The sequence below is a fragment of the Helianthus annuus genome, chromosome 11, assembly GCF_002127325.2.
Source record: "Helianthus annuus cultivar XRQ/B chromosome 11, HanXRQr2.0-SUNRISE, whole genome shotgun sequence".
Taxonomy (NCBI): domain Eukaryota; kingdom Viridiplantae; phylum Streptophyta; class Magnoliopsida; order Asterales; family Asteraceae; genus Helianthus; species Helianthus annuus.
In genome coordinates this window covers 154,093,840-154,121,137 of record NC_035443.2, presented here as the reverse complement: position 1 = coordinate 154,121,137, position 27,298 = coordinate 154,093,840, and the positions used below count along the sequence as shown (strand labels likewise).

The window sequence follows — 27,298 nt, the reverse complement described above, 5'->3', positions numbered from 1 at the left end:
CAAACCTAGGCTCTGATACCAACTTGTAACGCCCATAATTTTTTTTAAAATTTATTAAAATAACAACTTACTTTTCTAACGAAATTTGGGCATGACCCGTTTATAAAACGAGCGGTCCCCTGTTTTTCATAACTAATATCATTCAAAAATGCGCAACCATACAAAAGACACAACATACACGTCAAAACATACCTTGTTTTTACTTACGAAACCGTTAAGTTTATGTACGTACTTACGACAAGTTTTCCAAAAGACAACCATAATAGAAACTAGGTTTAACTACTAGACATAGACATAAGTGACAAAGTAATTGACATTGACTTTATACATAATGCGGAACGCTTGACGGGCTTAAGGCGTGTTCGAACCGGGCAAAGCTTGATAGCTAGGCATGAGATTTACCTACATGACCACAACATTGAAAACTCATTAGAACTAAAATTTCTTTCTTTAACTCAAGAATTTAACTTACGGACTTGAAACCAAGGTGACATTTGCAACTTGTGCATTACTACATTCTTTCATTTTTGCATTCTATTCTTTTGACCCGTTCATAAAAAGGGGTCCTACATACGAATTCATTCTATTACGTACCAAATCATCATACTCGATTCATTTAATAAATTCTACACAAACACCCTTTTATAAATGATTCAATTTAACATACCAAATAATAAAACAACTATATGATAAAATTCTAAATTTGTACAAGTAGCGTACCTCGGTCTTGATTCCCTTGTTGCTTCACTTGACTCGAACTTTCTTCCTTAACGCCTACATATAACCATTCATTCTTTTAATTTATGTTTCATACTCATTTACACATATCAATCGATAAAACATCATACCATTTACTCATGCTTCATAAACATATTCAATTCACATAAAGTTTATGGCTTACAAGACTAACATTTTCATTGAGGCATTTTGTCAAACACTTGGTGTGCACATTATCAACATAGCACAAGGTACAAGTATTTATAGCATAACTCTACTTATTCACCTTCTAAACTAACAAGAATCAATCAAGTTCATAACTTTCTTTCATCCTACACCATCTTAACTAATTTTTCTATCTCTATCCAAGATCATGTATAAATTTTCATCTAATAGCATACATGCAAAACATTGGGTTTATGATTTCTTCACAACAATTGGGTAATACACTTAAATCATTCAATCAATCAGAAATCAAGCAGAATTTTCGAACCATTATGAAACCCTAACTCTCACTTGCGTATAATTTCCACATAGTTTCATGATTGGGTTAAAACCCACTTTCTACAATTCATCCAAAACAGAAAATTCGACTTACCGCTTGTTGTACTAGCTTAGATAGTTAAGGTTTCGAGTTCATGCATGTGATTTGGCCTTGATTTCCCTTTCAATTTTTGCTAATTTGCAGAATTTAGGGTTTCCCCCTTGCTTCCCCCTTCTTGATCGATCTCCAGAGAACACACATAATGTGTGTTTTTATTTTATTAATTCTTATTTACTTGTAATTATAAAACTTCCATCTTTTAACAAGTTTAGTCCCCCTATTTACTTAAATTGTTATTTGTCACATAACCTTCCCGCTACTCAAGTTACTAACATATATACTTTACTAGGTTAAACATAACATGTAACATCCGTCAAAATGAGTTCCCGAAATCTGACCCGTTTTAAAATTCGAATCCTAACCTTGAACCAACGGAAATTTTCACGAAATGAATAATCGTCGAAAGATTTTTATCCCAAATTTAATTCGCTTATAAATATCATTACTTATCTAATTATTGGTTTAATCAAATTGATAATTAGTATTGCTATGATAATAAAAACGTAATAATAATAATAATAATAATAATATTAATTAGCTATTAAACTTAGTTAGGTTCGTTAATGGTTTCAAGGACGTTTGTAAACGAGGTCATTAAAATTAGTTTATCCGACGAAATGTAACTTAAACAAAGTTAGTCTACCTAATCTATTAACCTCCCATAGTTAAGGGACTATTTGTGCAATTATTAGAAAATAAAACAATTCAATTTCATTCTCTTTTGCCGCCAACTGTAACCTAACCTCTAAGTTTTAAGTAAGCATTAATTTCATTTCCATTTTTGAGCCCACCATTGAACCTATACTTATGGGAAACCACATACAATCAATCATACCCTACTTCCATAGATCTCGAGTCGCACAAACGCATTAAACCGAAATCCTTCTCTTTTCCTTGTAACCACACCACCGTTTCTTTATACATATCTTGAGATTTATCACAGATCGTTCATCACCCTTCAACCATTTACAAGCCTTACCATCTCACCCTCTTTGTCTCGATGAACAACCACAATCTCGAGTCCAAATGCATATATAGATACAGCTTGCGGTTGGTTCGAAACCCCCATCTCTGTTACTCGCTCTCTCTCGCTTAACCGCTCGACATCGGAATCTCGCAGGAGATCGGGAAGACGACCGAGGAAACCCGCGGTGTTCTTTTACGTGTTTGCCGCAGCCGTCGGAACTGGCATCAACGCCGGAGGAACCGCAGTGAACCGGGGATACGAAAACGTCAACGGAGACCTCCATTATTTCACGTCACTTCGATTCGGTACATACATTTTCTCATTTCAATTGTTTTTTCGTTTTTCCCGTTGATATAATTTTTGTTCCATGCAACTGTTTAACCTTTTGGTATCATACCTTCATAACAAACGGTCTACGTTCTCTCTTGCTCACTCAACAAACGTTACACCGAAGACGCGACGGGAACCATCCACTGTTTCGGTCCATATTACGTTCTGTTTCCTGTCTGGGTTATACTAACAAGAAAGGCGACACCACGCGTGGTCGGAAAGAAAAGAATGACGCCAGAAATTCAACCGGAGAACCCGCCGGAAATCACGACGGAACCGTGCTCCTTCTTTGTTTCGGTATACATTCTGATTACTACCTATCTTCTTTTCTTTCATGTATTCCTTACTTAATCAAGATACAGTCTAATGAAAATTAGTTAACAAGTTGAGGAAGATGACTATTAGGTGGTTACGGATAGATACATATATGAAATAGAAATGCTAAATTGTACAAGAAATTAATGGAGCGTAGTGGTGTAGCTAATGCTTTATATTAACAATATGTATTTTTTTTTTAAGAAAAGAAAACAAAAACAGTTTAAAACCAAATACTATTGTTCCATGTAATAGAAATTAATATGTACTATTTTTTTAAAGTAAGATTATTAACGAACAGACATATAATGTTAGTAGACCAAGTTATTTATCTCAATTTTTTTTATATAATTTATTTAAATCCTTCTTTTCTTTTCTTTGGAGAAACCCCCCCCCCCCCCTAAACTTACAGTTTCTTATTTTGATTTCATTCTTTTTTTAATTCTTTTTTTATATAATAAAACCCTTAAAATTTGCTAATAACACAAGTAGTTACCAATTCATCCATAAATGTTAATTATGAAGTAAACTATAACATCTAAATAGTCGATTACAAACAATAACTTTTAGGATTACTTATTTACACCAATAAATAATAACGCATTCATTATGTGATATTCTAAATATTTAGGATAATCACTTACGTTCGTGCTCTTGGAATTCTTCAATCTTTACTCGTGCGTTATTATGGAATTCTCATACGCAACCAATGTGAGTATACTCGAACCCATTTTTACTTTTAAACACTTTGGGTGCAACATGTATTCTATATTAAACGCACGTGACACTTGAAACTTATTTGAAACATGCTCTATCCTTTTAAACATGAAACATGAAACTTGTGATACTTGAGACTATTTTGTGCTATGTGAACGTTTAATCCCTGTGTGTAGTTCCGCCTTAACAATAGTAGCGCTATAGGAGTAATGCACCTCCCCGTTAGTCTTTGGGGTATTGTTAGGAGGAGACATATCAACCTCCCGTGAAACTTTGGGTTAGGTACTTTAACGCATTGGGAAACTTGGGCTATCACTTGGACTACGTAAACTAGCATGGTTGAAACTATTTTAATATGTTCATGTTGGATATGAGTTTTTATTCTATTATGCTATGTAAACAAACTTGTATACTCGCTCTTTGCTTTTGCATTGAAACTCTATTTTAATACATGTTGCAGGTTGACAGTCAAGATGTTGAAGAATCAAGTTAGGATGGACTAGATACCCATTTTAATAATAAACCATGTTTGTTGCAATTTGTCTTTATTTGAATCAATGTATTTGAATTTAGTCATTTATGAAATTTGATTTAATCTATATTGTCACAAATAGTGTTATGATGCTTTTGAGCGATTTGTTCGTCTCATCCCGATGTTTCCGCCATCGGTTGGGGTGTGACAGATTGGTATCAGAGCCATAACTATAGGGAATTAGGAAAAGTAGGAATGCTTTAACCTAGTCTATAGTTTTAGAGCTTTATTATTATGATTTGCTTGAACTACTTGCATGCTACCTTATTTGCTTTTATTTATTCTCTTTTGATCTTTTAAACATATATGTCACTTACGTGTTAACACTTGACATGCTATACTTGTTTTATTATGTGTTAATACTTGTTCCATTGTTTGATTCTTTATGTGTTAATCTTGACATAATACTCTATGTGTTAATACTTGTTTTATTGTCCCATTTTTATGTAGCATTCTTTATATGCTTTCTTATGTGTTTATACTTGTTTGTGTATTCCTTTAACATACGCCCTTTTATAAGGCATTTTACTCGATTTTTCTTAAACTTGAAAACACTCATATTACACAAATGGGACGAGTTTACCAAAATAGGCGTGAAACCCACAATTTGGTAAACGACTCTCATCTCGCTCGATTCTATTTTTACATGAAATTCACCATTAAGTTAGGAGTGAAATTCACATCTTAATGGAAATTTCAAATTCTAAATTCTAGTGGACCCTCGTCAAAGTGTTGAAATTAAATTTTGACCCGACAAGTACCAACCACACTTAGGATACGAAATCGCCAAGTTAGGGGTGAAACCCGCATCTTGTCGATTAGTTCCACTCCTTGATTTTTTTTTTATAAATCCCGTCAAGTCTCGAATTGTCGATTGAATTGGAAAACGTAATAATCGAAAGGGTAAATACCGTTAACCGACATGTCGGCGAGAGTATTTCACCTATTAGGCCAAAGCATGCTCTCAAATTCAAAAGACTCTTCGACCACTTTGGTTAGTCAACGTTCCGTTTTGGAACCATCCAAGTTTCTTTTATCAAACTCATGCTTTATTATTTTTGATATTTTGTCAATTTTGAACCATTTTTGAGATTTCACTTTTGCGCATGGATCATGCTATTACTTTTCATGCGATTATACATTATTTGCATGCATATTTTCACGTAATTTTATTTACACTTTTGTAACAACGAGTGGAGACATATCATCGAGATAGGAGTGATTTCCATACCTTGACGATTCACTTCGCTTTCTTTCTCATATTACAACGATCTCACCAACAGATTGGGTGATTCCCTTACCTAGGTGATCGTTACCAATACCTTCTTTTAATATACTATGATATGTAAACACAATCATGCCTACGTCTAATCATTTATCGTTACAAATCTTCATTCATTTCAAAATGCATTGTGTATATGAACGAATTTCTTATTCTACAATCTATTTACATATCGCTAACACCCACAAAATTCTTAGCTTTTACCATAAACGCTTATTCCCCAATTTTCAAATTTCACGAAATGCTACTTATCAACCTAGTCGATCTAATAAATCCATTGCCCACAAAATTTCGTATTCCACGTAATTACTAAAACACACCCATCTCACATATCATTAAACTAGAGATTTTTCTATTTTTAATTGAGAATCAAATCAACTTTTTCGCACACACCTATAAAATATTACCAGTATTATTTAAGCATTTACAAAAACTCATTTTCAAAACCAATAAACATTTTTCAACAATCACTAAGTTCGTATACCAAATTCCTTTTTCTAAGGATCAACTTTTTCTCAAGAATCTATAAACTTCAAAACTTTTTAATATAAAAGTTACCTAAAACGATGCAAGCTTGTTGATCCCAAGAACTTTTCAAAACCTCGCTCGATACGCCAATTAAATTCAAAACACGTGGGCAAGGAAACTTCATAAGAACCGACACATTTTCAACTATGTAAATTCTTTTAAAACCATAGTAGCATTCCCATACTTTTACAAAGTACTATTTGCATAAATAGTGGATGATTTATACTCTCTTTACATTTATAAACTAGATTCTACATTTCATAACAACTCAACCTGTTTTGATTCAATAAACTCCACGTTTCGCTCACAACAATGCATTATGTTACACTTATGTTCCAATTATTATTCTTATTCATACAATTATACGTCTACACTTATATTCGCATTTATGCATTTACGTTACGCTTAGCATATTCATACGATACACGCTCATACTTATATTTGTCAAATATGCATGAACGTATACACTTATATTCATACACCTACATCTTATTCATACTTATACAAATATTTTTTTTACACTTAAATTTATGCACCCACATTTTAATCATGCTCATACACTTGTGGTTACTCTTATACTCCTATTCATGTTTATACTTGTACAGCCTACACTTTCATTTATAGATGTACTCATACACGTATATTTACCCGTATACATTCACACTCACCTTTATACTCACGCAATTTACGTGATACTTACATTCATATTGATACACCTACGTTTTACTTATAATCATATACACATTCATACGTATGCAATTTGCGTATACGCTTATACCGCTATGTTTATACTTGTATTTATATTCAGACACATTCTCACGTCTTTTATGATCCTCGTATTTATATACTCATAATTACCACGACACGTTTCGTGTCTATACTTACTCATATTTACACACGTACTCCCCACAATGCGTTCGTATGCTTACACTTGTACTCATATTTATACTCATACTCGCAACGACATACTTGTACTTGTACTTATACAAACACGTTTACACTCATATATATATATATATATATATATACACACTCATACATTCCATTCGGATTTAAACATTCTGTTTTACACTTAATTTTCACATTTACATCCATATTCATGCATCTTATGTTTATACTCATAGTTATTCTCGTATTCACACTCGTACTCGTGTTTATACTCTCATTTATACGATTTATGTTATACTCGTACTCGCATTTATACTCTCATTTATACGATTTATGTTATACTCGTACTCGCATTTATACTCCCGTTTATACGATTTACGTTATATTCGTACTCGCATTTATACTCACGTTTATAAGATTTCTGTTATACTCGTACTTTTGTTTGTACTCTCATTTATACGAATTGTGTCTATACTCACGTCATTCGTTTGTGCTCAAATTGTGCTGACATTTATGCTCGTTTTTAATACACGTTATGCTTATACTTTTACTCATACTCCTGGCATGCGTTTTGTGTTTATGCTCACGTGCGTGTTCAAATTTAAACTTATACTATGCTCATGCTTTTTACTCAAAATTTATACGTTCGCACCTGTACGCGAGCGAAACCCGAGGGATTCGCTTGCGTTGGTCTTATACTATTTGGAACACAAATGTGCTTATGCTACCTTTCTACACACTCGCAATCTTATTTTCAAAATTTATGCATACCTTGATTCATACGCAACTAGTACAAGATATGCGGATCATGCGACGATCAATATAATCGCGGGTGCACACGGGATTATAGTGATTGGCTCATGAGAACCATAGAGTGTACTACTGTGTATGGTAAAACGCAGAACGTAACATGACACCGAAAACGAAACGGACATAATCTGGTCAAAACATGGTGGATACGCCGCTGGTACTTCCTATACATAAGTGTTTTCACCATGTTACCAAACTTTCGTAAAACGTGTCATGAGAAATTCAGTGTTTTGCAGACCTTTTGAACCTTTTATGTGCTATGTGAAACTAGATGCTCGCATTCATGAAAACAATTTCCCTTAAACAAAACATTATGATCAAGTCTCATCTATTCTCTCTTTTGAATCTTTAGATGTCGTCATCTCGTCAACTTGCCATCTTTTCAAAAGTCTTTCTATTAGATTTCGAGGACGAAATCTCCTAAAGTAGGGGAGACTGTAACATCCGTCAAAATGGGTTCCCGAAATCTGACCCGTTTTAAAATTCGAATCCTAACCTTGAACCAACGGAAATTTTCACGAAATGAATAATCGTCGAAAGATTTTTATCCCAAATTTAATTCGCTTATAAATATCATTACTTATCTAATTATTGGTTTAATCAAATTGATAATTAGTATTGCTATGATAATAAAAACGTAATAATAATAATAATAATAATAATAATATTAATTAGCTATTAAACTTAGTTAGGTTCGTTAATGGTTTCAAGGACGTTTGTAAACGAGGTCATTAAAATTAGTTTATCCGACGAAATGTAACTTAAACAAAGTTAGTCTACCTAATCTATTAACCTCCCATAGTTAAGGGACTATTTGTGCAATTATTAGAAAATAAAACAATTCAATTTCATTCTCTTTTGCCGCCAACTGTAACCTAACCTCTAAGTTTTAAGTAAGCATTAATTTCATTTCCATTTTTGAGCCCACCATTGAACCTATACTTATGGGAAACCACATACAATCAATCATACCCTACTTCCATAGATCTCGAGTCGCACAAACGCATTAAACCGAAATCCTTCTCTTTTCCTTGTAACCACACCACCGTTTCTTTATACATATCTTGAGATTTATCACAGATCGTTCATCACCCTTCAACCATTTACAAGCCTTACCATCTCACCCTCTTTGTCTCGATGAACAACCACAATCTCGAGTCCAAATGCATATATAGATACAGCTTGCGGTTGGTTCGAAACCCCCATCTCTGTTACTCGCTCTCTCTCGCTTAACCGCTCGACATCGGAATCTCGCAGGAGATCGGGAAGACGACCGAGGAAACCCGCGGTGTTCTTTTACGTGTTTGCCGCAGCCGTCGGAACTGGCATCAACGCCGGAGGAACCGCAGTGAACCGGGGATACGAAAACGTCAACGGAGACCTCCATTATTTCACGTCACTTCGATTCGGTATATACATTTTCTCATTTCAATTGTTTTTTCGTTTTTCCCGTTGATATAATTTTTGTTCCATGCAACTGTTTAACCTTTTGGTATCATACCTTCATAACAAACGGTCTACGTTCTCTCTTGCTCACTCAACAAACGTTACACCGAAGACGCGACGGGAACCATCCACTGTTTCGGTCCATATTACGTTCTGTTTCCTGTCTGGGTTATACTAACAAGAAAGGCGACACCACGCGTGGTCGGAAAGAAAAGAATGACGCCAGAAATTCAACCGGAGAACCCGCCGGAAATCACGACGGAACCGTGCTCCTTCTTTGTTTCGGTATACATTCTGATTACTACCTATCTTCTTTTCTTTCATGTATTCCTTACTTAATCAAGATACAGTCTAATGAAAATTAGTTAACAAGTTGAGGAAGATGACTATTAGGTGGTTACGCATAGATACATATATGAAATAGAAATGCTAAATTGTACAAGAAATTAATGGAGCGTAGTGGTGTAGCTAATGCTTTATATTAACAATATGTATTTTTTTTTTTTAAGAAAAGAAAACAAAAACAGTTTAAAACCAAATACTATTGTTCCATGCAGTGTTGTAAAAGTCGGATTACTCGGCCGAGTACTCGGCGAGTACTCGGTCCTCGGACCCCCTCCGAGGCGACTTCCTCCTAGGCGGTCTCAATTAGTCGGCCTCGGGATTACTCGGGAGTACTCGGTGCCTAGTCGGCCTAGTCGGCGCCTAGTCGGACGTAGTCGGCCTAGTCGGTCTAGGCGGTCAACGTGGTTTGTTGACTTTTAATCGGTCAAACTCGGTCAAAATCGGCATACTCGGCCTTGTACTCGGACTACTCGGCCTTGTACTCATACTAGTCGGACTTGTATTCAGAATATTTGAACTTTAAACATGTTTCATTTTAAATTATACTCAGTTGACATGAATTATGCTTATTTTAACACATAAATAATATATAACAATTAATTTTCTTTATATTTACTATGTCCGCGTACTCCCCGAGTACTCTCCGAGTACTCCGATTACTCCCAACTCCCCAGTCGGCCGACTAGGGACCGCCTAGCGACTTTTACAACACTGGTTCCATGTAATAGAAATTAATATGTACTATTTTTTTAAAGTAAGATTATTAACGAACAGACATATAATGTTAGTAGACCAAGTTATTTATCTCAATTTTTTTTATATAATTTATTTAAATCCTTCTTTTCTTTTCTTTGGAGAAAACCCCCCCTAAACTTACAGTTTCTTATTTTGATTTCATTCTTTTTTTAATTCTTTTTTTTTATATAATAAAACCCTTAAAATTTGCTAATAACACAAGTAGTTACCAATTCATCCATAAATGTTAATTATGAAGTAAACTATAACATCTAAATAGTCGATTACAAACAATAACTTTTAGGATTACTTATTTACACCAATAAATAATAACGCATTCATTATGTGATATTCTAAATATTTAGGATAATCACTTACGTTCGTGCTCTTGGAATTCTTCAATCTTTACTCGTGCGTTATTATGGAATTCTCATACGCAACCAATGTGAGTATACTCGAACCCATTTTTACTTTTAAACACTTTGGGTGCAACATGTATTCTATATTAAACGCACGTGACACTTGAAACTTATTTGAAACATGCTCTATCCTTTTAAACATGAAACATGAAACTTGTGATACTTGAGACTATTTTGTGCTATGTGAACGTTTAATCCCTGTGTGTAGTTCCGCCTTAACAATAGTAGCGCTATAGGAGTAATGCACCTCCCCGTTAGTCTTTGGGGTATTGTTAGGAGGAGACATATCAACCTCCCGTGAAACTTTGGGTTAGGTACTTTAACGCATTGGGAAACTTGGGCTATCACTTGGACTACGTAAACTAGCATGGTTGAAACTATTTTAATATGTTCATGTTGGATATGAGTTTTTATTCTATTATGCTATGTAAACAAACTTGTATACTCGCTCTTTGCTTTTGCATTGAAACTCTATTTTAATACATGTTGCAGGTTGACAGTCAAGATGTTGAAGAATCAAGTTAGGATGGACTAGATACCCATTTTAATAATAAACCATGTTTGTTGCAATTTGTCTTTATTTGAATCAATGTATTTGAATTTAGTCATTTATGAAATTTGATTTAATCTATATTGTCACAAATAGTGTTATGATGCTTTTGAGCGATTTGTTCGTCTCATCCCGATGTTTCCGCCATCGGTTGGGGTGTGACATAACATGTCTAGATATTTTAAATATCATAAATAAATTGCATATTTTGGGGTGTTACACGGCATGACAAGCTTAGTTAAAATTTGATTATATATATTTGATCACATAAAAACCCATTCCCACAAAAGTGAGTTTTGAGCCTTTATTGAGCATACAAATACATATCTTTACACTAAATGCTCATTTTTCGTTTCTTGTGTGAATAGCTGCTTGGTTCTTACGACTCTAGAACTTGCCACGACAATGCATTCCCGGTCCTTACCAACTTAAACCCAAGTAAGTAAATGATGGAGGCATTAGGACTAACCCTTTTTCTTTCTACACCATTATTTTTCATTTTTTTACCACCTACCCAAAATCCCCCTAGTTAACCTCTTTGAGCCTAAACCTTTTCGTTTCTTAACCCAAAACAATCACCCTTTTTACCCACCTAAACCTTTTTTATTTTAACCCTTTCTTTTAGTAACAAAGCTCGCTTTTTCTTATGACTAATATATATTTATGTATATATATATATATATATTGATGAAACCAAATAAACAAACAAGTTCATCAAAAATTACTTTGTTTGAAAGAAATGGTTCATTAAAATAAAATAAAATTGTGAAAAATAAAAAGTCTTTAAAAAAACCGACGCTTTTTACGCTTTTTGCCCTTTCACTAACCACTAACCCAACCAACCACCTTTAGCCCAAGCCTAACCCTTCACCCAAAAAGTCCTCTTGATATTTACAAAGGTACATAGTTAAAAAGGAGGAGGATTGATTGCTTGGCAAGCTTATGGTAGGAGTAAGTTCCATGCCGCTCTCGAGTGATTCAGTAAAAATACACCTTCGGCCGAGTGTTGAGTGATCCCCTGTGAGGTATGTGAACTTGTATATAAATGGAATTTTAAAAAGGCATGTTATGCCCTAATAAGTAATTTATCTTATGAAACGTTTTTAATAAATCATGAAGAATAGGATTATAAATAAATAAAAATAAAACTTAGATAAAGAATCTTGGAAATCCCGACACTCTATAACAAGCCCAAAAACCTTCTCTTCTACCCATTCCATTTGAGAGTGAAAAAGCCACATTATAAAGAGTTTTGCTTGAGGACAAGCAAAGATTCAAGTGTGAGGGTATTTGATGTGCACAAAATGCAACATATAAATTACATCAATTGTGGCATAAAACTAACCCTTTTTTAGTACTAATGTTGGAAAAAGTATGCTTTTGTCTTCCTTTTGTATTTTCAGGATTAAATGAGCTCAAATGAACAAAAGAAGCAAAAAGGCAGCTAAATCTGACATAAATACAAGAAAAGGAACAAACGTGGCATGCCCGACCTCCCGACAGCATCTTCCCAAAGCAAAACAAGAAGACAGAAGACTGAACACGCCCCGTACTCAGTGAGCACGGGGGCGTGCCCAAGTGTCAGCAGAAAAGACAAAGTGGTAGAAGCTTCTATTGCCCACCACGGGGCCGTGCTCAGCGGACACGGGGGCGTGGTCAACTGTTGCAGACGCATTTAATGAAATTGCAATTATTGAAGAGAGAGAGTCGGATGGACACGGGGCGGTGCCCGAGCTTCTGTTCAGCCTATAAATAGGAGTGCTTGGAGCTCTTGCAACTCATCCCTTGGCACACCACCTCTCTCACACTTCACCCACCACCATCACAACACCATCATCCACCACCATCATCCATTGTCCATCATAGAGTGTGTGAGTCGTCTCGGAATCCAAGATTGATCGTAGGAGTTCTTGACAATCAAAGGCCATGTTTGCCTAAGTCTCTTACATCACTTGGTGAAGACAAGTGTTTAGTGTAATACTTTTTATTTTTAATCTTTTGCACTTTTTAATTGGTTTTGTATTAATGACTTTAATTACTAGTTTCTTATGTTGAAGGTGATTCTTCCTTATCGTTTGTCCGTGGTGTCTTGGCATTATTTTACTGTCTATATAAAATAAAAGATTTTCACCATTCATATCTCCACGGTCTATATGGAGGTATGTTGGCTACCTGGTCGAGGGTTAAGGGAACGGTTTGGTAAGAGTCTTGCCATTGTTCAGTGTATAGATCCTGCAAAGGACCTGAGTCAAATTTAGTAGGACATCCTTCAATACCCAACGGTATTGGATGGCGGGGGTCCAAACTCTTTGATCCCCTCATAAGTTAAACTACTATTAAAACTTTAACCCGGCTACTTAGGACTGTATCCCTGCTGACTCAGACTACTTAGCCGAGGGTAACGTCACCTTCAAAAGAGGGGCCTACCACATTATGCATTAATAACTTAATTAATTATCTTTCAATAATCCGACCCTTTAGGATTGTATCCTTGCTGACTCAAACTACTTGGTTGAGGGTAACGTCACCTTCAAAAGAGGGGCCTACTACAATAACTAAGATAATCTCTTAAACAAGTGCAAAAGTGCGAAAATAATCAAAGGTTACACTACACACGAGTCGGAGCCATGTGATTCATCTTGTCTATCTGTTTTTATTTTTATTTTAATTTTCAGCATTTTAGTTAGTTTTATTTTTCTAGTTTAAAAACCTTTTTCTAACATTTTGATTTGATTAGACGTTGAGGATAAACCGGTACTAAAAGCTCTTGTGTCCTTGGACGACCTCGGTATCTTACCAACACTATACTACGTCCACGATGGGTGCACTTGCCCATATGTGTGTTTAGTGTTAGTGAATATTGTGTTTATAAATTTAAAACTTGGCTAAAAAGTGTAAAAAGGGCTTAAAATATATACCTAAAAACATATACACACTGACACGCATCAAGTACATAAAGTTCATATGAACTTACCGCGATCTTGAGATGCTTGTGCCTTCGAATGACTTGCGCCTTCTTCCTTCTTCGTGCCTATATGTCATAATCTCATACTTTAGCTTTCATAAACATTACTTTCACAATCCTTATAGTACGTTATGGCGTCTACTATTCACATACATCATTATCATAAGGAAGTTGCATCAATCTCAACAAGTATTCATGTAAAAACCATAACTAAACTCACTTAGGCATTTCGTCGAACACATTGTGTGCGTATCACTAGTTTAGCACAATGTACAAACATCCTAAGCACAATTTCCATAGTTCTTCTCATTAATTAACATAAACATCCTACTATTTTGAAATCTACCATTCAAATTATGAGCACATAGTTCTAAATCAATTATTCATAACAATTTCATCAATCACAATCAAATTTAACATATAAAACTTCACAATTGCTAAACAATACTTGACATGCAAGTGGGTTTTGCCCTAATCATGTTCATATTCGAAATTTAGCATCTAATGATGTCTAGGCCTTCATAGCAACCATTAATCATACTGAATTTTGTATTACATTCACAAATTACACAAAACCCACATAATCAAACATCATAAAATCATGAAATTTCACTTACTTGGAGATCAAGAACACTTAGATACTCAGGACTCTTAGCTCATGCATTCGATTCTCCATTAATCTAGCTTTCAATTGATGGAATCTAGTGATTTAGGGTTTTGTGAGGGAAGGAATCCCCCTCCTGGCTTCTCACGATCGCACACACACCAGACATGTCTGGTTTCTTTTTTTTTTATCATTTTATAACATTATTTACACATCTAGTCCCTCATCATTTAATCCCCATTCACTTTAGTACTTTACCTTCTAACTTAACCATCTTTCTTTCACTAACTTTTAATTTTTTGACATAATCCTATTTTATTTCTTTTTTTTTATTAAAACATCACTACACATTATACTTTTAGGTCATATGAGAATTTGGGGTGTTACAAAAGTATTGAAAGTATCAAATCCTCATACCAAAGCTAAATCGGTTACAATTTTGTACATGTGTGAATTTCTGATACGACCCAAAAACACGACATGAACCGAACATGAATTTCTTGGGTTTGGGTTTACCTTAAACGGGTTCGGGTCAGTTTCAGGTCGAACCCGCGAACCCGATTAGCTTAACAGGTCAAGTTCACGGGTTAACCTGTTTAACTAATAAAAGTAAAAAATAAGGTGCATTGTGTGAATATATATATATATATATATATATATATATATATATATATATATATATAGTTAAGGGTTTTAGGATATAATAAAGTTTTCTGAGCAAATTTCATTATTTATGTAGGGTGGTGGTTAAGTATTGTGATCTTAAGACCATCACTAATGCATAGCATTTACATTGCATTTGATGAGCGTAAGATGAGGTGGATGATGACTTGGAAGAGAGAGAGCAAAATGTGTGTGGCTAAGTGCTAGCATTTAAGATTATGGGGTGTGGGGCTTGGGTTGGGGTGGCGGAATGCCAAAAACACTGGCTAGACCACACCTGGCTAACGTTGGCCATGGCGTTTCCCCGCTGGCGTGGGGATTGAGCCTTGCGTGGGGCGGGGGGGCTGAGGTGACATGACTGACTTTGATTGGCTAGTATTTGATGACCGTTGGGCTAGCCGTTAGGCATAGCCGTTTGCCAACGACCATTTAAAAAAATCTTTTAATTATTTTCTATATAAACCAAACATTTCTTACTCATTTTTACCATAGAAAATTCAAAAATATATAAAATAGATTCTTCAAGTTCAAGCGATTCGTATGATAAATTTGTTTTGTCAACCTCATCCGATGACGGGGCGGAATTAATATTATCAGCAGTGTCGATGGTGGTGAAAGCTATTGTGGAAGATGTAGATGAAAGGACTTCCAACCCCAACCCAAACGGAGGAAGTATATTGTTCGTGAACGAGAAACTACAAACGATTTGCTGGCAAGCGATTATTTCTCACCCGAATCAACGTATGATGAAAGAATGTTTAGGCGTCGTTTTCGTATGAGTACAAAATTATTTTTAAGAATATCAAAGGATTTAGAGGATAATTATGTGTTTTTCCGACAAAGACCCGATGCGCATGGTAATTTAGGATTTACCACGCGGCAAAAGGTTACGGCTGCCCTAAGACAATTGGCTTACGACAATAGTTCCGACATAATGGACGACTATTTAAAAATTTCGGCACAAGTGGCTAGGGATAGTCTACACAATTTTTGTGTGTAAGTCATTGAACTATATATGAAAAGATACTTGAGAAAACTGACGTTTAGTGATATGCAACAAATTTTGGAACATCACGCTGAATATCCTGGTCTCCCTGCGATGATCGGTAGTTTAGATTGTATGAAATGGGAGTGGGAACTTTGTCCAACTGCATGGCAAGGCTCTCACACAAGTGGATATCATGGAATGCCGACTATGATGCTTGAAGCGGTTGCATCACAAGATCTTTGGATCTCTCATGCATTCTTTGGTATGCCCGGTTCACATAACGATATAAACATTATACATCACTCGCCCCTATTCAATGATCTAATAAATGGTATTGGACTAAAAGAAACATTTTTTTTTTTGTAAATGGGGTTGAATACAAGTATGGGTACTATCTTGTTGATGGAATTTACCCTGAGTATATTGTTTTTGTGAAATCATTTTTAAAAGATGGAACCGTAGATCCTAAAAGAATAAAGTTTAACAAAGTTCTGATTGCAGCACACAAAAACATCGAGCGAGTATTCGATGTTTTGCAAAAAAGGTGGCGCATTTTGAGCATGCCTTGTCGATTATATGAAAAAAGATCAAATAAAAAACGTGATGTACGCGTGCATCATTTTACACAACATGATTTTAGAGAATGATGGGCGTGCAATCGTTGAATATTATGGCGAGGAGCCCGAATCAAATAATGAAGACATTAGTGGCGAAGAGAGAAGGCAAAACCAATATCTAATCGAGTCAAGACAAATAAATTCAAACCTTTGAGCTGATTTGGTTGAACATGTTTCGACACTTCCTATATTCGACTCCAATGAAGATAAAGATGATTGACTTTTTTTGGTGATGTAATGTATTTTTTTTATTGTAGTTATTTAATAGAGAAAAGTGGCCGGATAGTCCCTGTGGTTTGCTCTGATTTCACCTTTAATCCCTACATTTTCAAAATTACAGCTATAGTCCCCAATTTTGGCAAATTCGTTCTCGGATAGTCCCTAGCACAGATGAGGTTAGTTTTCTAAGTTAAGTAGGGGGTGAAATGACTAAAATGCCCTTAATAATTAATTAAAAAAACCTAAGCCTTTTACCACCCCCACCCCCACCCCTCTCCCATTTTCTTCTCTCTTTCCCCTTCTGATCTACACAACCAAACCACCATCACCACCTTCACACCTCCACACCGGCATCTGCTCCGACGTCTGATGCTGACGCCACCACCGCCGTCGGTGAGTATGTTAACAGTGATTCAAATTATGTGGTTTATGTTCTTGAAATGCATTATTAGAATCATCCGTACTTGATCATGTGTGTGTACATTATGTTGAGGAACGGAATAATACACATGTATATGTATATGGTGCTTAAAATTGGCATACATAATACACTTATAGCAATGCGTACATGACCGGAAAAAAAGAAAGAAACAGGGGAGTTGGGGCGGTGGTTCGTTTTTCCGACAGAGAAGGCGGTTGGGATTTGGGGGTGGGGGTGGGGGTGGTGGTGGTGTGGAAGTGTGAAGGCCGTGATGGTGGGTTGGTTGTGTAGATCAGAACGTGAAACAAAAAAGAAAATGGGAGAGGGGTGGGGGTGGGTAGGTCGGTAAAAGGCTTAGGTTTTTTTTATATAAATTATTAAGGGCATTTTAGTCATTTCACCCCCTACTTAACTGAGAAAACTAACCCTATCTGCGCTAGAGACTATCCGAGAACGAATTTGCCAAAGTTGGGGACTATAGCTATAATTTTGAAAATGTAGGGACTAAAGGTGAAATTGGAGCAAACCATAAGGACTATCCAGACACTTTTCTCTATTTAATATAAATAAAATGTGTTTTTAAAATTATTTACTAAATTCTATGATTAATATAAAAAACCAAAAAAAAAAGAAATTTAGGTGCCACATGGCACCCCAACGCCGCCTAGCCACTCCCCTTCCACACCCTGTTTTTTGGGTGTGGACTGGTTGGAGCCCGTACCTGTCACATGTCGAGCAATGCCCCCAACCCAATCCCTTCCACACCCCATAGTCTAAGGAGAGAAAAAGTAATTGTGAGTGAGTAGGTAATTAATGAAGAAAGAAAAAAAAGAAAATAAAATCTATTATATGGTGATGTGACAAAAAATCCTATTAAAAATTTGTATGTAACATTAGGTTTGGTCAAATAAAGTGATTAGCAGGTTTGTTTAGTTCGAAGCAAGAAACAAATCGTCAAAAGTGTTTGGGTGCCAATGTTATGTTTTTTTTTTAATTTTTGTTTTGTTGAAATTTCCTTTTAGACAAGTTATTATTTTTAGTACTAGTTTAAAAGGAATTATTAGAAAATGTGGTTTGAGGTAATTTATTATTCTTGATGTTATGTTCTACTTTAAGTATGGTTTTAGAACTTTAGAGCATATTACTTAAAAATAATTAAATGTTCGGGTCAACCCGTAACAATTCGATTCATTTTCGGGTTCGTGTGTCTAACACATTTTTCGGGTTCGGGTCGTGTTTGGATTCATGTAAATTTTTTGGGTTTGAGTCGGGTTGAACCCGCCAACCTATAAACCCGACCCATTTAGCACCCCTACAATTTCGGTATGCCATCGCAAGAATCTTGGCAAGGTGTATCTTATTTCTTTAACTTGCCAGGTACTAGAATTGAATGAAAATCAAACAAAAACTTGTTATTTAAAATGGGTATTACCTATATATTACCTATATGTTAAGATTAGAATTGAATGAATAGTAACATCACTAAGTGATAGCAAATAGTATCGGGTACCGGTACCGGTATCAAATTCACCAAACCAGGTGTATTTTCGGTACCAGTACGGCACTGGTATTCACCTGTTTTTACCCTCAAATACCGATGTCGTATCAGTACCGACCGATACTGAACCGTACCGTACCAGGTATATTCGGTACCTGTACCCACTTTTGGGGATTTCGATAACGGTATTTTCGGTACCGGTTGGTACCGAGCTCATCAAATCCTGTAGCAACATAGCAACGCGAGTAATTGCACCGTTTAGATTACTTTTCACACACACAATATTGTATTTAGAATTGAATGAATAGTAACATCACTAAGTGATGAGCAAATAGTATCGGGTACCGGTACCGGTATCAAATTCACCAAACCAGGTGTATTTTTGGTACCGGTTCGGCACCGGTATTCACCTATTTTTACCCTCAAATACCGGTTTCGTACTAGTACCGACCGATACCGAACCGTACCGTACCAGGTATATTGGTACATGTACCCACTTTTGGGGATTTCGATAACGGTATTTCGGTACCGGTTGGTACCGAGCTCATCAAATCCTGTAGCAACGTAGCAATGCAAGTAATTGCACCGTTTAGATTACTTTTCAACACACAATAAGTAAACTGTATTTCGTTTGAATGAAGTTTTATATACACAACAACTTATTTTGCTTTCCTTTTTGTCTTTTTCTGTAATAAATGAATTGTAGCATGTAAAATTAACTTGGATATTTAGATTATTGATGAGAAAATCGTCTCAAATCCTGTAATTAAACCGGTATTGTATCGGTTCCAAATTTACTATACCAAATCATTTTCGGTACCAATTTGGTACCCACCTTTTGGCGTTTTCAGAATCGTTACTTTCAGTTCGACACCGGTCTAGCACCATACCTGCATTTATTGATTTTTACCTTCAAATACCATACGTATTGTACCTAGTATTTTCGGTGCCGGTACCTAATTTTGAGATTTTCCGGACCGGTACTTTCGGTGCCGTTACTGGTACTGAGCCCATCCATATTTTAACGTGTTAGCACCGTAAAAAGTGAACTGAAAACAACCGAATTTCCAACGTGTAGGACGTGTGGGTCCTATTATTATATATTAAGTTATTTAAAATCGTTTTTTATGACGGAGTGACTATCCTTACCACGTCATTTTTATTTATGTATTGATATTCGGTATCTGCTTGTCGTTACTGACACACGTTTTTCAGTCATTGGGTCCCCGCCGCAACGCGTGGACGGAAAATCAACTAGTTAAAATTTATATCTATGCCATTTAATAAAATAAAAGTCGTGGAGGACACGTGTGCAGAGCATCTCAGTTTTTTTCCGTCTCTTTCTTCTACTTAATTGTAAATACTTATTTTTTATTAAAGATAACTAGTTTAGAAACCCATGTATTACATGGGGTTATACATTAAAAACACTATAATTCAATTTTTTTTACCAAACATCTCATAACCGAAATTACATATTTTTACATGTAATAATGGTAAATTCAAAGGTATAATAATATATCATAAAATTTAAATGCCTGTTTATATAAATTACAATATATAGCTGGCTAAACTCATCAAGAAGCAATCTTTTATAACCTACGTGTAAAAAAAACTTTTTTACTTATAAAGTATGTTTCTAAAAGTATATCTTTGAAAAACAATTAAATAAAATTTAAAAAAAGTATAAAAGTATACATCCGCATATTTTTCAAGCACCTCATTTGTATTTTTTTAATTATTTTATTAGTCTCAAGTATACCTATAATATCACCGAGTTAAACTATACAACTTTTGGTGTACATTTGACGAGGTTTTGTTTTTTTAAAAGGGTGTAGTTGACAAAATTATTTATCAAAATGACTTGTTTCAAAAGTATTTATCAAAATGGGTTCTTTTATAAAAAAAGAAAGAAATACCAAAAAATCCCCTAACCATCCTATCTTCTTCCTTGTTAAATCCGGGGACTCCATGGTTATCGCCACCAAATCACTACACTCTTTTGAAAAAGAAAACTCTACATATGTTGTTTTTTAACAATGAATATCTTGCTTTTTCGTAAGACTTGAACCCAAGATCCCACACTTAAGTGATCAAGATTGTAACGAACTAATGATTTTTCAGCTAAGAGTGTTACTTCAATACTTGCACGCATCATAATACCTTGAGATACACATTTAAAGATACGCATAATTGAATTTAGGTAATTAACGGATTTGTCATTTACTTGCAGTAAATGCATTAATTAAATCTAAATGTAAAAACATTTCTTACTAAAAATTTAAAATCAATTAAATCAATTAATCAACCATCAATTATTAATTATTAATATTAATTATTAATTATTATTATTATTAATCAAGAATAAATAAAAGGGTTAATAAAATGTAGGAATACTCACAACATGACATATGGCAAAAAATAGTCCTTATAAATGACAAGTGGTAAAAATTAAAGAAGAAAACCTAAAAATCATCCATGTGTACGTTATTTATATTTATTAGTATAGAGATTATTAGATCGTCAACCAAATGAATTTAATATAAAATTAATTATTTTTTTGAGGCGTCTCATTTTTTGTTTCCCGCCTCTTTCTCCTACTTAATTATAAATACTTATTTTTTTATTAAAGATAATTATTACATCGTCAACCTAATGAATCTAATAAAAAATTAATTATTAGTTTTTTAAATAAACTTAGATTTTTTACTTAAAAGTTTCACCAAGTTGAAAATTATATTGGTTAAAACATTAAAAAACGAATAATAATAATTGTTTTTATGAGTGATTTCTAAAACTTTTCAAAGGTAAGGTGGTGTAAGACCATCCGTAGTGGGGCGCGCAGTATTTGGGCGTGAATTGCCTCAAAAACGCCCCAAAACACCTGCACAAAATAAAACGCCTGATGGAGATATTGTTGGCCAATCACAGGTAACCTTCTTTTATTTGGCCAATCATTTTTTTTATATTTTTTATTTATTTAATTCTTTACACCCCTTTTAACATAATGCCCCACAATGCCCACATCCCCACTACACCCACTTTAGAAAACGCCCCATAATGCCTCATTGCTGATTGGGCTGCCACATGGCGCAAAACGCCCAAGGGTATGGGCATTACCACTATACATGGTCTAAGAATGATAAAAAAACCAATATGTAAAAAAATAATTAAAAAATAGATGGTATTAAAAAAATCAAAGTTAATACCAAGTTAAAAAAGAATGTTTAAAAATTAACTTAACAAAATTTATAACTATCACGTGAATGTTCACTTATGTTATCAATTTACATTATATTTTATTGAATTAGTATAATACACCAGTTTATTCAACCGTGCAATCCATATGTTTTCTTAAAACATAAATCTTTTTATTACTAACTAGGTTAGAATCCCGTGTATCACACAACTTGAATTAGTAAAATTCGGTTTTATTTTTTGTAAATTTAAATATGTTGGATTATTAAAGGCAAAAGAGAAAAATGGGAATCACAACTCTTAAATACATAATATAGAAAAATAAAAAAGAAAATAATAGTGAAATAAAGTTTTATTATTGAAAGGTAAAGTTTAATACTGAAAACGTATGAGCTTGTTGAAAACGAAATAAAAAATGTATTAAATGTAATATTGAAAATGCAAATCAGTAAAATTTGAAACAAGTAGGGATCCATGTGTAAGTTAAATTTGCACACCGTTTAGATAGAAAAACAAAAGTTAAGGATGTTTAAAATTGTGTCATGTACAAATTGTATAACTCAAACAGAGTTAAATATATTGGACATAAACTTGATGATAGTAATGGTGATTTGAGGTTTAAAGCAATATTTAATGATGTTTTGAGATTTAAATTGGAGTGAATTTTCGAATTATTAAATGTTAATTAAAAAGTAAAGAAAATAACTATTATTATAGTATTAGAATAATAAAAATATTAAAAAAAACTATATATTATTATAATATTAAAATCACTATTTATTTGAATTCGTTAATTAATATATAGTAATATATAGTAATATATAGTAATATTATAATTTGTTATTTATTTGATACTAGGTATTGTTGTGAAAATATCTTTTTGTAAGGGAATTGACTTTCTTGAACAACATCAATGGTTTAAGAAAATTTGTTTATGTAAAGCATATATTTTTTTCAATGCTAAGATTTAACATGTATATTATGATATTACGGAAATTAAAAATCAAAAATTAATATTTAAATAAATAAAGTGTAAAAGATAAATGTAGGAGAGTGATTCTGGAGTGACACGTAACATTCTTTGAAATCATTTATGATAATAGAAATCATATAACATTGCATTTATCAACCCGTGTAATACACGATATTATAACTTAGTTAAAAGAACTTCTTAAAGTAATAAATAAATTTTGATATCTTGACATTTTGGTTACAATCTCATATAAGTTACTTTTTACTTTGTAATTTTATTACGATTACACCAAAGTTATATCATATCTTATTTGATTTTTACTTTTACTTTGTAATTTTATTACGATTACACCAAAGCTATATCATATCTCATTTGACGACTATAAAAATAACAATGAAAGTCTCATGTTCACAACATAAACACATTTCATCACCACAACCAAGAGCCTATATGGTGATCAAAGTTTCCTTCGTCTCACTTCTTGTGTTCCTCACTTGTAGTTTGATGCTTGTTTTCGCATCAACCAAACCCGAGACTCAAAATGTGGTTTCAAGTATCGTCACAAATGTTGAACATCTAAATGGCGAGCCAAATTACGATGGACCATGTAAAACTGCCTACGACTGTATTTGCCCACCTGATCAGATCCCTGTCTGTATGAATGGTTGGTGCAAATGTGTTGTTGTTTAAGAATGAAATGCTATGAATTATGAAATGTTTGCCTTTTACATTGTTTATTCCAGGCTATATGAATAATTATTGCAAATGTGTTGTTGTTTCAAAATGAAATGCTATAAAATGTTTGCCTTTTACATTGTTAAAGAAATATGGGTTACGTTATTCTACAAAGGCTCCTTAAAATAAGAAGTATACAAAAACACAATGGATCGCATAAAATGACACAATGTCGAGCAAAATACAACACAATGCTGAGGAAAAAATAAACAATAAGTTGCAAAAAGACACAATAACGCAAATATAGAAAAGACACAATGATAAATAAAAGACACAATGATAATAAATAAAAATTCTAAAATCTACAACCCATAAATTCAAAAGTGAAAACTTAAAATCTCACATCGCAAAGTTCGATGAGACGGTTCCAATACCGCTTGATTAAAGTCAATCGGAGTCCATTTGATATCCTTTTTACGGCTTCTTATTTTTAGGAGCGTTTGTTTTTTATCCCAAGCCCAATAAATATATCCATCAAAGCTTATTATATCATGTATAATTTCTCTTACTTTTTTTAGTTATAGAAACAATTTGTGTTAGAAATATCTTTAAGTACTAGCTAGTGGCGGACCCATAAATCTTTTTCTAGAGGTGCGGATTTTTTTAAGGATTTTAGGCCTCTAACTATATAAAAATTATTTTCGTTTTGTAGTGTGTGAGGTCATGAATTGGAGTAATGGCTAATTGGCAATTTATAAAATTTAAGTTAATTAACTATTGTTTATATTATTTTTTTAAATGTTTTTTTTTGTAAATTAATAACGTAATCTTTCTTAGGGATCAATTTAAAAGTTTTAGGAAGACTGTCAAGTGGTGGAACTAATTTTTTTAGTGGAGGGTCATAATAGAAAAAAATACCAATCAAAATCTTTTAGTAATTCAGTTTTTTCTTGATTTCTTTCGATATTTTATTTATTTGTATTTAACGGATTTAATTTTCTCCGTATGTCATTTGATTTTACTATTAAAGTACATCAATCGCCGTTCAAATGTATAACAGAAAATATAATATTTTTACGCATTTACATTTTTTTTTGAAATATAGCCATTATATTATCTCTATTATAATATCGTTACAAAAATCCTTAGCTTTTATGCATAGTAATAAATCATTTGAAATTTAAATATATATATATATATATATATATATATATAGGATAATGCTTGGTAAAAAACCCCATTTTTTTAGGAAACTTAGCAAACTATATATGTGGCTAGCATGTTGCCACGTTGCACTGATCTCTTTATTTTAACTTTTACATCAAGGTTATATTAGTAAATTTCTTTAACCCCCAAGAATTATGAGGTGACATTTTCATTAATTGCCCATCAAACCCATCAAATCGTACATTCACTCTCCCCCATATTTCTTTTTCATATTTTCCTTTTATCTCTTCTTCATCACTCATCAGAGAAACACCAAACTTCATATTTACACCAAAGTAGCAAGCATCTCCATTAATATCAATGGAGACAAATCCACCAACCTCTGAATTAATGTCGCCGGTCCGTAGTTTCCCAAACCGGTTCTTTTGCAGCGACTTCCAAAACGATGAGGAATTTAATGCTCCAGGTTTGTCCATATATGTCAATTAAAAGAAGTGTTCTAGGCAACCCAGGTTTAAATCTCTGAAATATTTAATCTTGTTTCCTTGCTTTTCACAATTTTCAAAAAAAAAAAAAGACGAAAAAATATCAAAAATTATTCATAAAACCTGGTTGTTAATAGGTTTTTGTGTAATGGTTGTTTTAGAGATGAAACATGATTTTTTTTTGTTAAAATGGTTCTTAAAAGGGGTTACTTGCTAATGTAATTTACAGGTTTTTTATTTTTGTGTTAAAAAGTTATGCTTGGTTTGCATATGAACTGATTTTTGGTTGTGTTGTGATTTTATTTGAGAAAAAGATTGCAATTTAGCTAAAAAGTTGTGATGTTGTTTGAGAAAAAGATTTTCTGGCTATGAATGTGTTAATAGTTATGTGTGGTTAACGACTTAACGGTTATCTTATCTTTTTGTTATTAGGATGGTGATGGATACAAGGGAAACAAGATCCAATTCTCGGGACCGTTGGTTTCGTCAAACGTGGATCAGATGCTTAAGGATCATGACCATGTTTATGTTACAGCACAACACAACTAACACGTGTTATAGTTTGAACTTCAGGACATGCATGTGTTACATGTGACATGAAACCCATGTACAATGTAACACGTATTAGTGCTATGTATTTTTGTTTACTAGTAATATGTAATGTGAGACTCTTCTTGTTTTCTCTAGTACACGATGTTAAAACGGTCTAGACTTAACACATTTTCTGTTGGAGGCGCCCGTATTTGTACCTTTACTGTTACAGTTACTATTGAAGTTTATGTATCCATTCTAGAAGTCTTAACACATGTTATAATAGAGGCTTAACACACGTTATATCAGGTTTACTCTGTTGTTATTAAGTTACTGTTGGAGTTTATTCATCCACTGTGGAAGTCTTTACACGCGTTATAATAGATGCTTAACACACGTTATACATTTCAGTCGCTTAACACATGTTACAGTATGTATATACACATCATGGTGCTTTGGAAACCAATAGCTTATACATGACACCATGTTAGGTTAAACCAAGATTATAACAGAGGGTTAACACATTTTATCCCAGGTATACGGTGTTACGATATTAACTTGTATGTTCCATATTAACTTGTACACGTTTTTACTATCAGTATATGCACATCATAGTGTTTTGCAAACCACTTTCATATACATGAATACAAGTCGGGTTACAACAAGATTATAATGGTGGAGGCGCCCGTATTTGTACCTCTACTGTTACAGTTACTATTGAAGTTTATGCATCCATTCTGGAAGTCTTAACACATGTTATAATAGAGGCTTAACACACGTTATATCATGTTTACTCTGTTGTTTTTAAGTTACTATTGTAGTTTATTCATCCATTATGGAAGTCTTAACACACGTTATAATAGATGCTTAACACACGTTATACATTTTCAGTCACTTTAACACATGTTACAGTATGTATATACACATCATGGTGTTTTGGAAACCACTAGCTTATACTAATGTATTCAGGTATAACAGAGGCTTAACACATTTTATTCAGGTATACGGTGTTACGATATTAACTTGTATGTTCCATGTTAACTCGTTCACGTGTTACGGCCAGTATATACACATCATGGTGTTTTGCAAACCACTTTCATATACATGAA

The 27,298-nt window shown here is 33.8% G+C and overlaps 1 long non-coding RNA gene across 1 annotated transcript; it reads right to left on the bottom strand.

The window, feature by feature from the left end:
* Positions 1-263: 263 nt before the first annotated feature.
* On the bottom strand, positions 264-1,443 carry LOC110887220. Its single transcript, XR_002563157.2, has 3 exons — positions 1,316-1,443; positions 721-774; positions 264-402 (listed from the first exon to the last, which is right to left on the bottom strand). It is a non-coding gene; the product is annotated as an uncharacterized LOC110887220 (long non-coding RNA).
* Between the last annotated feature and the right edge of the window lie 25,855 nt (positions 1,444-27,298).